This window comes from Leucopleurus acutus (genome assembly GCF_964270905.1).
Source record: "Leucopleurus acutus genome assembly, chromosome: 3".
Taxonomy (NCBI): Eukaryota; Metazoa; Chordata; class Mammalia; order Artiodactyla; family Delphinidae; genus Leucopleurus; species Leucopleurus acutus.
In genome coordinates this window covers 72,998,214-73,013,612 of record NC_139145.1, presented here as the reverse complement: position 1 = coordinate 73,013,612, position 15,399 = coordinate 72,998,214, and the positions used below count along the sequence as shown (strand labels likewise).

The 15,399-nt window shown below is 36.8% G+C and overlaps 1 long non-coding RNA gene across 1 annotated transcript in view; it reads right to left on the bottom strand.

Annotated features, from left to right (window-relative positions):
- LOC309958836 overlaps window positions 1–14,181 on the bottom strand; it is a 151,090-nt gene extending 136,909 nt beyond the window's left edge. The window contains exon 1 of the long non-coding RNA XR_014326062.1: window positions 13,331–14,181. This is a non-coding gene — a long non-coding RNA (uncharacterized lncRNA). The remainder of the gene's footprint in view (window positions 1–13,330) is intronic.
- Window positions 14,182–15,399: the final 1,218 nt, after the last annotated feature.

Genomic DNA, 15,399 nt, shown 5'->3' with positions numbered 1-15,399 from the left:
GCTTCAAAGTCATAAATCAAGATTTCAATCAAATCTTCCAAGGTTTTAGGGAAAAAAATCTTAAGTAGCATAAATGTGTTGGTATGTGTGGTTACGAGCGAGGTTTTCCCTTGTGAGAAGATTTTGGGAGTTCCTTTTTAACTCATTTCCTTGTCTGTGCTGCTTACACTTTTAGAACACATGGACATGTAAGTCATCACATTTAACATACTCGAAGTTCATCATTGCATAGTAATTTCATGCTTTTGCTTTGGTTGTCAGCATCTTCTACCTACCCCACCTTTTCCTTTCATCCGAAGGAACACCTTTTCCTTCCGGCAACCAGATTAAAGATTCATTCTTATCTTTCAATAATCTTTCCTTCTCTCTTTTCCTACCAGGCTCTTCTTGCCAAGTCCTGCTGTGTTCTGTGCTGCATCAGTGCCAGAAATGGTTTCTTCCTCCCCTTAGAAACTTACCCAAACCTTTGCTCCGCGTGGGCTGCCCCCTGCTGTAGCTCTTGCCAACGTCTGTTCTTCACTCTTCCGGTCCTCCTCTCTCCTCCGATGAGCACATCAAAGATACTCACACTAAATACTTTCTTTGGCACCCGATCCCCAATTTTCTTCCTCATCACCATCCATAATACTCCTCATTGATACTGAGAGTAAAGTTAGAACATCACGGGATGAGACATCGCCAGTCGCGGGCAGGTTTCACACACACTTTCTTCCATCCCAGGTTAAATTCTCTATTTTTAGCTTTTCAGGTACTTGCCATCTCAGACCATTCCATCGCTACTCTCACTTATCTCTTCTTATTCCCCTGCAGAGCTGGTCATCTGATGAGCGTCTTCTTTTTTTTTTTTTTTTTTTTTTTTGCGGTACGCAGGCCTCTCACTGTTGTGGCCTCTCCCGTTGCGGAGCACAGGCTCCGGACGCGCAGGCTCAGCGGCCATGGCTCACGGGCCCAGCCACTCCGCGGCATGCGGGATCCTCCCGGACCGGGGCACGAACCCGTGTCCCCTGCATCGGCAGGCGGACTCTCAACCACTGCGCCACCAGGGAAGCCCTGATGGGCTTCTTCTTGTCTCTCCTATTTTGTCTAGTTTTTGCTCTCTTTCCTGACACCTCTTCTGAAATTTACCCAAGAGATCAGTTTTAAAACTTCAGTATCCGTCCCAACACTCACACACAATCTGCTAATGACAATCTCTACCACTCACTGTGGGTTTAGAATAACTTTCCGCCATAATATTTAATTAACTTTTTGGGGGGTTTCAAACTCTAGTTAACATTCTTTATTATTTGATGATTGGTAAATGTGGGATTAAATATCATTTTCTTGAAGGGCTTTGTTTATGCCTATTAGATTATCCATTTTGGTTTTTTTCCATTTAAGAGCATTGACATCACAGAACTTTGACATTTGCCAGGAACCCATTCTACGGACCTCCACGAATCTTGGGATTTATTTTTTTCACTTTTTTTTTTGTGGTAAAATATGCATAACATAAAATTTACCATATTAACCATTTTTAGGTGCCCAGTTCAGTAACATTAAATACATTCACAATGTTATGTAATCATCACCACTATCCATTTCCAAGCTTTTCCCCCATCCAGAACTGAAACTTTGGACCCATTTAACAATAACTCCCCATTCCTCCCTGTTCCCACTATTCTGCTTTCTCTCTATGACTTTGACTACCCTAGGTACCTCATATAAGTGGAATCATACAATATTGTCGTTCTGTGACTGGATTATTTCATTTGCCATGACTATGACACCTTTAAGGCTCATCTCTGTTTTTAACATCAAAATTTCATTCCTTTTAAAGTAGTATTCCATTGTATGTATATACTGTATTTCGTTTATCCATTCATCTGCTGACGGACATTTGGGTTGCTTCCATGTTTGGGCTATTATGAATAATGGTGCTGTGAACATGGGTGTGCAAATATTAGAGTCTCTGCTCTCAGTCCTTTTAGGTATTGAATTTTGAGATTTGACAACACAAATGCAGCATATGATTTTCCTCATAAAGCTTTTATCTTGCTTCTTAGACCCTTTCATGTCTCCCTCCTTGCTGTAACGCTCACAGCAGCTCATTTCTCTTTCGGGTGATTTTCTGTCAAGAAATACAGCTTCATATACACTTACAAGACAAAGCTAAGTCAAAACCAGCAAGATGATATTGACACTCCTTTCCCACCCCTCTTCAAATATGCACTGAGTCTGGGAAAAGGAAAATTGAAGACTCCCAGATCTGTGATCAACTGCCCAATTTAAACTAAATTATATCCTAGAGGATATAATTTTCACACCTCAAATTCATATTCAAAGTATTTTTCTGCCTCTTACAGTGCCAGGGAAGGAGTGAAAGCAACACAGGAAGCCAGACTTGAGAGGGAGAGATTTTCACCTGGGTAATCAGAAGGCTTTGTTCCCTAAAGCCCAGTCAATTAGTGTTGAGCTATCACTCAGTACTAGCAGAAACAGTTTTCTCTTGCATTGCTCTAAAACCAACTACTAAATAATGTTAGGATTTCTTTGAGGCAATAATGTGTAATCATTCACAGCTCTTTGGAAGGGAATGTAGTTAAGATTTTTAAAAAAGCCCAAAGGCAGAGAGCTTTAAACTACTAGCCATTTGGCAATATTACTTTCACTCTCCTTCCAGCCCTATTTCCCTCCCCCATAACCCTTAGTGCAAATTTTCTTTCTGTATTTAGAGTTGGAGAGAGAGAGAGATCCTGCCTTCACTTGAAGAAAAGTTCTTATTGTTTCTTCATTTGTTCTGTTGACTTCACTATATTTTAAAATATAAGTGTTGTGAGAGCAGACTGAGTTCTGAATTGCTAGGTGGCACATCCACTTGCTGTAGAAGAGTATTTCAATCCACCAGTCAGAAAGCTCAAATTTTCTCCATAGCAGGTGGTCTAGAGCTGTAAGGCAGGTAAAAATCAGATGGGGTTAGGGGGAGAATGAGAGAGACAGAGGAGAGAGAGAGAGGAGAGAAACAGATGAGAGAGAGATGAGAGATGAGAGAGAGAGAGGTGTGTGATTCTCTAGGAGATAATACTACTCATATCTCCTAGCTTATCTTGCAGGTATAGAGAAGGGAGGGAGCCAGTGATAGTCTTCAGGGGACGTACAGGGAGTCACAGTGTCATCCCACATGATTGGCAGGCCTGGTCCAAGCCAGTATGGATAATCTCTAAAGTATCCTTGAGTAGAAGTTTCCAAAGAGCAGTTTTCATCTGGGGTGGTCTAGTCAAAGCTTTTCTTTATTCAATTAAGTATAGCCCTGATTTCAGATACTAATAGCCTAGAGATTGGTCTAAAAATCCAGGTCTCGGTGCTGTGTCTTTCCTTCAGATGGGGGTCCTGTCTCTTCACGCAGCTCATGTGGCAGCTCTGCCAGCACCTCTGGGTTCCAAGGCCTCTGAATTGGAAGTGTTCTTTCTTAGTTCTTAGCATCACATTCCTTTATTTCACATCAAGATATACTCCAAATATAGACATTTAAAAAAGCTAATGCCCTCTGTGTTTCTTAAGGGATTTACAGAGGAATGCTTATATTCTTAGTTCATTCAAAACAGATCAAGTTTATCTATCTATCTATCTACCTACCTACCTATCTATATCTATCACCTATCTCAACTTTTTTATAAAGGAGCTAGGACACACTTGGGACCAGCCCTAACAACTGATCAGTTAATCAAAAAGTTGCCAAGAGAGGAGAAATGACTGATACCACAGATATTTTAAAAAAAATCATAAGAAAATTTCTTTCATAAGAAAATATTGTGAACACTTATATACTAACAAATTGGATAACCCAAAAGAAATGGACAAGTTTCTAGAAACATACAGCCTGCCAAAACTGAATCAAGAAGAAACATAATTTGAAGAGACGAATCACTAGAAGTGAAATAGAATCTGTAATAATATAAAAAATTCCTTGCAAACAAAAGTCCAGGACTGGATGGCTTCACTGGGGAATTCTACCAAACATTCAAAGAAGAACTTACACCTCTTCTTCTCAAACTCTTCCCAAAGATTGAAGAGGAGGGACCACTCTCAAAGTCATTCTATAAAGCCACCGTCACCTTGTTACCAAAACCAGAAAAAGACACTGTCAAAAAAGAAAATTACAGGCCAATATCTTTAATGAATATAGATGCAAAAATTCTCAACAAAATATTAGCAAACCGAATCCAACAACACATAATAAAGTTCATACACCACCATCAAACTGGATTCATCCCAGGGTCACAAGGATGGTTCAACATACACAAATCAATCAATATCACATCAACAAAAGAAAAGACAAAACCACATGATCATCTCAATAGATGCAGGAAAAGCATTTGATAAAATTCAACATCCATTCATGATAAAAACTCTTACCAAAGTGGGTACAGAGGGAACATATCTCAACATAATAAAAGCTATTTATGACAAACCCACAGCCAACATTATACTCAACAGTGAAAAGGTGAAAGCCTTCCTGCTAAAATCTGGAACAAGACAAGGATGCCCACTCTCACCACTTCTATTCAACACAGTATTGGAAGTCCTGGCCACAGCAATCAGAAAAGAAAAAGAAATAAAATGTATCCAAATAGAAGGGAAGAGGTAACATTGTCATTATAGGTAGATGCCATATACTCTATATAGAAAACCCTAAAGACTTCACAGAAAAGCCATTAGAACTGACAAATGAATTCAGCAAGGTAGCAGGATACAAGATTAATTTACAGAAATCTGTTGCATTTCTTTACACTAACAATGAAATATCAGGAAGAGAAAGTAAAGAAACAATCCTGTTTAAAATTACATTAAAAAAAACCCCAACCCCCCCCCAAAACCAAAAACCTAGGAAGAAACCTAACCAAGGAGGTAAAAGACTTATATGCTAAGAACTATAAAACACTGATAAAGGAAATTAAAGATGATTCAAAGAAACTGAAAGATATCCCATGCTCTTAGGTTGGAAGAATTAATATTGTTAAAATGGCCATACTACCCAAAGCAATCTATGAATTTAATGTGATCCCTAACAAATTACCCATGACATTTTTTACAGAACTAGAACAAATAATCCTAAAATTTATATGGACAACAGAAGACCCAGAATTGCCAAACTAATCCTGAGGAAAAAGAACAAAGCTGGAGGCATAACCTTTCTAGACTTCAGAAAATACTACAAAGATACAGTAATCAAAACAGCATAATACTGGCACAAAAACAGACATATAGATCAATGGCACCAAATAGAGAGCCCAGAAATAAACCCACACATCTATGGTCAATTAATCTTTGACAAAGAAGGCAAGAGTATACAATGGAGAAAAGACAGTCTCTTCAACAAGTGGTGTTGGGAAAGCTGGAGAGCCACATGTAAATTAACGAAGTTAGAACACTCCCTCACAGCATACACAAAAATAAACTCAAAATGGCTTAAAGACTTAAATATAAGACATGATATCATAAAACTCCTAGGAGAGAACATAGGCAAAATATTCACTGACATAAATCTTAGCAATATTTTCTTAGATCCGTCTCCCAAGGCAATAGAAATCAAAGCAAAAATAAACAAATGGGACCTAATCAAACTGAGAAGTTTTGCACAGCAAAGGAAACCATAAACAAAACCAAAAGACAACCTATACACTGGGAGAAAATATTTGCAAACAAATAGTCGTGACAGATAAGGGCTTTCCAAAATATACCAGCTCATATGACTCAATATCAAAAAAAAACCAAACAACCCAATGAAAAAATGGGCAGAAGACCTAAATAGACATTTCTCCAAAGAAGACACACAGATGGCCAAAAGGCACATGAAAAGGTACTCAACATTGCTGATTATTAGTGAACTGCAAACCAAAACTACAATGAGGTATCACCTTGCACCAATCAAAATGGCCATCCTCAAAAAGTCTACAAATAATAAACGTTGGAAAGGGTGTGGAGAAAAGGAAACCCTCCTACATTGTTGGTGGGAATGTAAATTGGTGCAGCCACTATGAAAAACAGTATGGAGTTTCCTTAAAAAACTAAAAATAGAGTTACCATATGATCTGGCAATCCCACTCCTGGGCATATATCTAGAAAAGATGAAAACTCTAATTTGAAAAGATACATGCATCCCAATGTTCATAGCAGCACTATTTACAATAGGCAAGACATAGAAGAAACCTAAGTGTCCATCAATAGATGACTGGATAAAGAAGATGTGGTTTATACACACACACACACACACACACACATGCACGCACAATGGAATATTACTCAGCCATAAAAAAGAATGAAAATTTGCCATTTGCAGCAACATGGGTCTATCTAGAGATTATCATACTAAGACAGAGAAAGACAAATATCACATGATATCACTTATATGTGAAATATAAAAAAATGATATAAATGAACTTATTTATAAAATAGAAACAGACTCACATATATAGGAAACAAACTTATGGTTACCAAAGGGAAAGGTGGGAGGGATAAATTAGGAGTTTGGGATTAACAGATACACACTACCACACATAAAATAAACTACAAGGATTTATGGTATAGCACAGGGAACTATATTCAATATCTTGTAATAACTTATAATGGAAAATAACCTGAAAAAGGAGATATATATATATATATATATATATATATATATATATATATATATATATCACTTTGCTGTACACCTGAAACTAATACAATATTATAAATCAATTATACTTCAAAAAGAAAAAGTTGCCAAGGTAGGAATACATGAAAAATGAAACATACATGCTTTAGACATCTATCTAGCAATCTTTTTATGAAGGGATAAGGATGTTTCCACTATTGGGAAAATCTGTATTTTTTTTCTTGCACGTACTCACAGTGTATGGTCTACAGTTTCCAGTTTTTGCTTCTTTCAAGTGAAATAAGAGTTTATAGTCAATTGAGAAGCAATGTGTAAGTAGAATCACTCCAGATGAGTGATTCTCAAATGTTGGCATCTGAATCACTTGGAGGGCTTGTCAAAACACAGATTGCTGAGCCCCATATGAAGAGTTTTGGATTCGGTAGATATGAGGTGGGATCTGATAACTGATATTTCTAACAAATTTCCAGGTGATGCTTATGTTGCTGGTCAAGGGATCACTCTTTGAGAACTGCTGCTGTAGATTTTCATCATACTTTACAGAAAGTGTCATATTTTATTTAGAGAAGGAAGAATGTTGATGAGTAGCAGAGTTGGTTAATAGAATGTAGCTTGAGGGCGAGTATAAATAAATACCTATTTTATATAATTGATAAACAGCAATCCATATTTACATGCATTTTTTCCAGAGCACTACTAAATCTGACATAGGATGTTAATAACATGCTGTGAATAGGTGAGTTTACAAGCGATAGGAGGGAGTCCTGGAAATGGGAATGTTCTTTGAAACGGTTCCTTTTCCCAACTGAGCAAGCTAAGTTCTCAGTGCTTCTTTACCAGTAAATTGGGCATGATTGCAAATACATCACAGGGCTCTCCTGAAGACAAGGCGATACTATAGTTTTTCTCAAATATTTTCATCACTATCTTTCATGGTAGGCAGGGGAAATATTCGGAAAACCCGTAAGTACATATTAGAGAAAAACTTTATTGAGTTATCTTCATGCCTTAGAAATGAATACATATTTTGTCTAAAATAGATCTGTTTGCTTTAATATAAAAATATTTTACCCAATCTGGCATTATCCATGTTTATCTTTGATTTCTGCTATGAAGAACAAGTACCTCAGTTTGAAAAACTTAGGAAAATGCTTTGTAAATAGTAGTGTATTGCATATGATTTTCTTCTTATTAGATTTTGTTTTATTTTGGCAAGGATATGAGACATTCATTAGCATATCCACTGACTTTGATGTCTCATTTACAGATTCCTTATGCTGATATTTGGGTTTTAAATGATCAGACATATGATGAGATCTTTTCCCCGCCAGATGTTGTCTAAAATCTTAAAATTTTACTTCTAAATTGAGATTCAGAGATGCACCAAGGTCAAAGCCATTTTAAGAGTGTAATTGATGACACATGGATTTATTTTTCTCTTAATAAAGTAATAAATTAGGGGGCAGTGAATGAATATAACAACTAATGGTTTCTGTGTTACATCATTATACAATCTCTAGCATAATCAAAAAATTTAAATGTGCATCTTAAATTTACACAAAATACTGCTTTAATGTCATTTCCAACAACCTGAAAAAAAATTCCAAAGTATGTATGATCCATTTAATTATTATTACTTGAACATCTCCTACGCTAGTCTCCATGAATGGTACAGCGATAAATAAGACACAATCCTTCCCTGATTCTTGAGAATCTCAAGAATTTTCCATTCTAGCAATTGACCAGAGACCTGCTGAACTTTTCCACTTATAGACAACAACCCACTTATAACTAATAATCTTTAACAGCATGGCTAAAATAACTACCTGGAGTCAGACAAAGGTTGGTGTGAATCAAAGCTCAGCCACTCCCTAGGTATATGATGGTGGGAAGATTACTTCAATCTTTCTACTCATAAGTTTTGCAACCCGTAAAATGAAGCTAATTATATTTGCCATGCAGGGTCTTGTGAAGAGTGGACGTAGTATATTTAAAACACGAAAAGCAGGGACCAGCACTTAGATCTCCCATCCCTGCTTCTTCCTAGTTGCTTATCTACTAGCTTGAGTTTGTGAGCTGGTCTGACACAGAGCCTGGGGGACCTGTGAATAGAGCTGCCTTGGTCTAGCCTCAGATCACAGTTCTGGGAGCTAAAAGCAAGCAGATCACAAATTATATTTCTCAGTTAGCCTTCCATCTTGTTCCTCGGTATATAAAATCATTCCTTCCTCCTTCTCTCTCCTATGCACTTGCCTGGACGGACATCTGACTGTTTGACTCAGATGCAATTCCTGTTCTAAGATCTCTTTAATAAAATATATGGGATTTGTTGTTCTATGAACCTGATTATACTATGCGGGATATAAACAAACTGTTTATCATTAATAAATGTGAAATCTATGGCCCCTCCCTTTTTCCTAAAAAGTTTGTCATCAAGGTCTTGTTGGGAATATAACATTAAATAATCCTTATGAAAAAATCATTTGATTTACAGAATTTTTTCTCTAAGAACATAATTTACCAATCTACTTTTTTTTAAATGGAAGTATAATTGATTTACAATGTTGTGCCAATCTCTGCTGTACAGCACAGTCTACCAGTCTACTTTTAGTTAAGAATTGCCTGTGTTAGCTGATAATGAATGCATTTCTGTTATTTACAATCAAATAATATTCGAATGTAGACCTAAAAAAAAAATTGTAAATTTTTTTCATGACAATCTGAAATCTGTAGGCAAAGTACTAAAGCTGGTTATTTACAAATAAAGAGAAATTCCTTGCCAAATTTACAGTTTTTCATGCAAGAAATTAATATACATACTCCAAAGTGGGTCTTCATATTGATTCTGGCATAAAATTTGCTGGCATAGAATTGGAACTTAAATGTGAATATACATCAGTAACAGATCATTAACTAAATGTCCATCAAAAGATGAATGGATAAAGAAGATGGGATATATATATACATGTGTGTACACACACACACACACACACACACACACACACACACACACACAATGGAATATTACTCAGCCATAAAAAAGAATGAAATAATTCCATTTGCAGCAACATGGATGGCCCTAGAGATTATCATATTAAGTGAAGTAAGTCAGAAAGAGAAAGATAAATATCATATGATATCACTTATTTGTGGAATCTAAAAAAATGATAGAAATGAACAAATTTACAAAACAGAAATTAGAAAACAAACTTATGGTTACCAAAGAGGATTGGGGGGGCCGGGGGTGGAGAAATAAATTAGGATTCTGGGATTAACAGATACACACCACTATATATAAAATAGATAAACAACAAGGACCTACTGTATAGCACAGGAAACTATACTCGATATCTTATAATAACCTAAAATGGAAAAGAATCTGAAAAAGAACTGAATCACTTTGCTGTACACTTGAAACTAGCCTAACATTGTAAATTAACTGTACCTCAATAAAAATTAGAAAAAAATCATTACACATGTAATAAATATTTCTCCATTTTGTCATTTACCTTTCACTTTGTGGTGGGATTTTTGTTTTGTGTTGTGTTTTGCCAATCAGGAAAACAATTAAATTTTATATGATCAAATATTAAAAAAAAAGATTGTTAAAATCTAAGTTAAAAACAAAACCCGAGAACACTCTTTCTATAAGTGAACATTTCTTCGTCCTTTCCTTTTTTAGCAAGATAGGTGTTTTTGACAAGTTTTCTAGAAGCAGCATGTTGTTCACATTGGACAAAAAAAAGGAAGCTGCTCTGGTCTGGGATGGTACTGTTAGATTTTTGTCAAATGTAAAACTCACTCAATCCTCCCCAAAATGAAGTACCAGTGTAGCTGGTTCTTTAGTCTTTCTTATGCAGGAAAAAAAAAAAAAAAAAAAGAGTGAACACTCACATAAAAACAAGTGCATAAAAGCAAATAAATAGCTTGTCATGAATTTCATGATAAGGAATGACTAAATCCCAGAAGCTAGTTCTAAGGTTTAAATATAGGGCCCACACAAATACTAGTGGTCAAAGTTTTTCAGGTAGAATACTTATTCTGAATTACTGATGCCTGCTCAGATTTAGTTTAAAATGCTCCCATACCATCAGAAAAAGAAGTGTTTACACAAAGATGGAAATTCCTATTTTTTTTTTCCACACGGAACTGAAATTGTTCATAGGTCACAGCTAAAAGAGAGGGGAATGTCCAGACTGACTGTCCTTTTTTATTTTCTCAGCTGGGCATTGTGCATGTCAATGGAATGTATCTGTACAAACAGCATACTTTACATTCGGGAAGTGATATTTCAGAACAAGCTTTTATAAAACAATACTCCATTTTCTGTGGTTTGGGGGTAAAGCCAAGGCGAAATTTAGATTCCTTCTATTTCATAAATGAACTCCATAATAAACAAAACAAAGTCTATAAAGTAGGTTTATAATATGGTCATTGTGTGCGATTCAACACGACTGCAAAATATCACATTTGACAAAATTAATGCTGCTGAAAATACCTGCTGCCAGCAGCTCTTATAATTACAAGGAAAGGCAACTGGTAATGAATTCTTTTAACTCGGGATTTCAAATCTCGGGACTGAATGTTGCCCATTATTGGAGTTCAAAGGCAACTATCTCTAGAATTGTTCTTTTAATGCTTGTTGGATGGCTTTAGTTGTTCTTTTCTTGTAGGCACACAATTGTCGTCTTGATCTTTGTGATAAAAAGAGCTTCGCTGGATCTTTGTAGTGAACTCAGTTGGCTTGGTAACAGGCCTGTAGTCAGAATTCCAAAGTGGGGAAACAAAGGCTTAGAAATTAGAGGCTGAGAACTGTTTGTTCAGGACTGTGGGAATCTTACCCCAGCTTGGGGGAACCAATGGACTCTCTTCATTAGATCCACATTCATCCATAAACTCCCCAATTCCTTGCCCTTTGTCTTTTCCCAAACTAGAGCTTTAACCACAATAAAAACAAATGTGGCAACTTATTTTGTAAATCAATTCATACCAACATTCCCAGCATGCTCTAATTCTTCCCCACCATGTCATAATTCCAAAAGAATGACATTAACTTATTCAACGTTACATTTATTTCCATAATAAGGATGTGTCAAGGGGCAAGACTTTACTTAAAGGCAAAAAAGAAATAAAATAAAAATAAAGGCTGTGTCTAGGCCTATTTGAATGGTGATGAGTTGCCTTTCTCCCTGTCCAGATATCGTCCTTTTTCCCAAGTTAATTAAATGACCAAATATAGTTCAATACGAATTTTTAAACTGCTTAGTTTAAAAAATTCAGTCAAATTGAAGTATAATCTGGTAAAATAAATTTCACTGAAAAATACCATATAATAGAAAGAAAACAGCAATTTCACTTTTTTCTTTTCTTTTTTTTTTTTTACTGGGGGTAAAGGTATTCTTAAACCAACTGACACTATGTCATCTGATTACACAACTGTGAGTTGGAAATGCCAAGATTTTCCTTTGTGTGTCTAAATAATGCAAGTTGAATTCAGCAGTGTTCATATAAATACATTAATTACACTGAAGCTTTATTAGCGGGGAGTCATGGGAAGTATGTGAAACACTGGATAAATGTTTTTAAAAGCAAGAACCATTCAAGGTACACAAAAGACAGGACAGTCATAACAACAGCAGGAACCACAACCACAACAAATGAGGGACACTGGTAGCTCAATAATTTTTAGGAGCCTAGGACTGAATTGTTTCTTTTCCTTTTATTTACCACCATTGTTCTGAGTAAAATACTTAAAAAATGGGAAAGATGAAGCCTGAGACACTGAAAGGACTGATGAATTCTAATAGTGTCCTGTGAGAAAAAATAAAAAGAAGCCTGAACAATAGTGGTTCAGATAAATGGAAACTCAGAGTATTTCGGCTTGGCTATTAGATCTGAAAATTAAGAACCAGGACAAACACAAATTCATTTTAGGAACGCTTTAAAAACTTTGTTCAAATTTGAGAGAATGCCTTACCAATGTGATGTCACACACTCATGGCTGTAGGTCACTTTGTTTCTACATAGTCTTAGGTGACTTCTACATTTCCTTGTGAAATGTGTAGGGCCTTAGCATTATGGAATGAAAGTTGAATGTGGTGTTGGCTCCAGGGCTGTTAGGGAACCATTGACCGAAACTGACTGCCTTGGCCAGGCACGCTGATAACCGCTTGTATGAGCTGTCTCACAACAGGAGGTCCCGATAAAGAAAACTAACCGGGAGAATTCAGGAGGGGCTGAAAGGAGGAGGAAGAAGGAGACGATATATCCTGCCAACCTCTCAGAATCCCCCCGATGGAATCCCTCTTGGCTGAGAGATGCACACGCCACCAGGGAGGACCCTGAGTCAGACCCAGTATGGGCCAAGCAAGATGACTGGCCAGAGACAACCCGGAAACTAACCCCATTACCATGAAACGTGAGACTGCAAGCCATGTGGCAGAGCAGTTCTCCTGGGTTCCCTTACCTTACTGCTTTCACCCCTTCCTAATAAAGTCTCTTGCTTTGTCAGCACGTGTGTCTCCTTGGACAATTCATTTCTGAGTGTTAGACAAGAGCCCACTCTTGGGCCCTGGAAGGGGTCCCCCTTCCTGCAACAGTGCTATGACTTATAGCCATTGATGAGTGACTGAGCAGTTCGTGGCTTCATACAAGGAGGAAAATAAATAATAAGAAAGAAATCATGCTATTTACCTTTTGTGAAGCTTGTAGTTTAGTTTACTCTTTTTGCCTTGAGTGTGATGGAGTGCAGAAGCCAATCTAAACTTTATCATTGCAAAGTTGATGAATGGTCACTGCCATATTTATCTTTTCCTTACCTTGGTCTTCCTTCCTTCCTTCTTTCCTTCCTTTCTTTCTTCTACTTTTTTTTTTTTTTTACTATTTTGTTGTATATATAATTGTTAAATGCCACTTGGATTACTTCCTGAAAATAGATAGAAATTAAATAAATATAAATACATATTAAGGAAAACACCTTGTGAAAAAAATTTTAAATACACTTTTTAAGCAGTGTCCGGTGCAAGGCAGACGTTTTGTGGTTACTGGGTACTTTTTAGGCTGTAGTTGCCTCATCTGTTTGTTTTCTGTTTGACAAGATAATCTTTGTGCACCAATGTTCTGTGACTCAATAAAATGAGTAGATCCCAATAAGCAAACAAACCTCTGTTTTCAGATTCTCTTTTTGAGCAGGTGAATAAAACACATTTTCAGGTGTAGGCTGTGCCTTAACTCATGGGTCCCCATACTGGCTGAGTGTCAAAATCCTTATAAGGTTGTAAAGTATAGATTTCTAGGTAACAGCTCAAATGTATTGAATCAGAACATTTTGCATTGTGCTCTGGAAATTTTTGGGTTTTTTAAAAAAATGTTAACGAAAATTCCCCAGAGAAATCTGATGAATGGCTGAAATGATCCAACTAGATTCCCCCAGAATAATAAAGAGAAAATTCTCTTTTAAACCAGAGGCACAGAGCCCACATTTTCTCTAATTGCATGCTGATCACAATTATTTTTTAAAAATGTATCACTCCTGGCATAAGCATAGTTCTCATCTGATATATAACTGTATATGCATACTTATTTTTATATTCATTTAGTTATTTTTCTTCATTTTTCATGATTTATGTACTAAAAAAAACCCACTTATTCTCATGTTTATCTCCCACCAAAAAATCTAGGAACCTTTTTTTTCCCAGTCAGCTTTAAAGACCTGGGTCTAACTCTTCCATTAGCTAATGGTATTCTTTCAATGTTCCCCTTTCCTGCTTCACTCAGTCAAAGTAAATTTCTCTAGTTTGCAAACAAACACCCATTACAGGCTCAGTGACAGAAAGGAACAAACAGCAGGTTGTCTTTCTATACACTTCACAGGACAAGATAAAAATAATTTTCTGGGAATATTTTTGTGTTTTGACAATCTTGTGCCTTTGAATTAGGAAAGGTTTTTCAAGAGTGAAAAATGGACTGTGTGAGTTTTGCAAAGTTATTTCTTATTCTTGCTGCGTTGAGCAGAAATTCTCTGGTGGTCTCACTTGTAAAATATTCAGCAAGAAAGAGCACTCTTCCTGTTTCCACAACTCCTACTCTACTCCAAGCTATCATAATCCTTCAGTAGACTGCCAGAGCTTTCCTGATTGATCGCCAATAAATCCTGGCCCCATCTCACACAGCAGCCAATATCAAATCTATATTGCATCATTCCGCTCCTAAGCTCAAAACCTTTGTAAGGGAAGAAAAATCTCTTCCTTTACCCATCTTAGGTTCTCCTGCTGGGGCCCTATAAATCAGACTGGCCAAAGACAGATTAATAAGAGGAAAAACAAACAAGTTTATTAACATGTGCATCACACATGCACACATGGGAGTGCTCAGTGCTGAGTAACTCAAAGGGGTGGTTAGAGCTTGGGCTTTTATACCATCTTAGGCTAAACAAGGAAAAGGGCATATGGGAGCAGCTGCAAATCAGGGAAGGGAAGGGATGCAGAGACAAGGGAGGAACAGTCAAGAAACAATAGTGCAGCCTTGGGGCAGGTCCCTGTTCCACCTCAAAGAACACACATAATATCTTTGAGCTCTTTTACAGAACTAAAACCCCCTAACAAATGGAAGATGTTAGCATTCTTCATTCCAGAGAAGGTCACAGTTTGATAACCAAGAGAAGCTCATCAGGAGACGACCTGAGGCCAGATTAAAGGAGTGCAGGCCCTGCACACACCCTGATCCTTATCAGCAGCCCCACCTTTGAACCATTGCTATAAAAC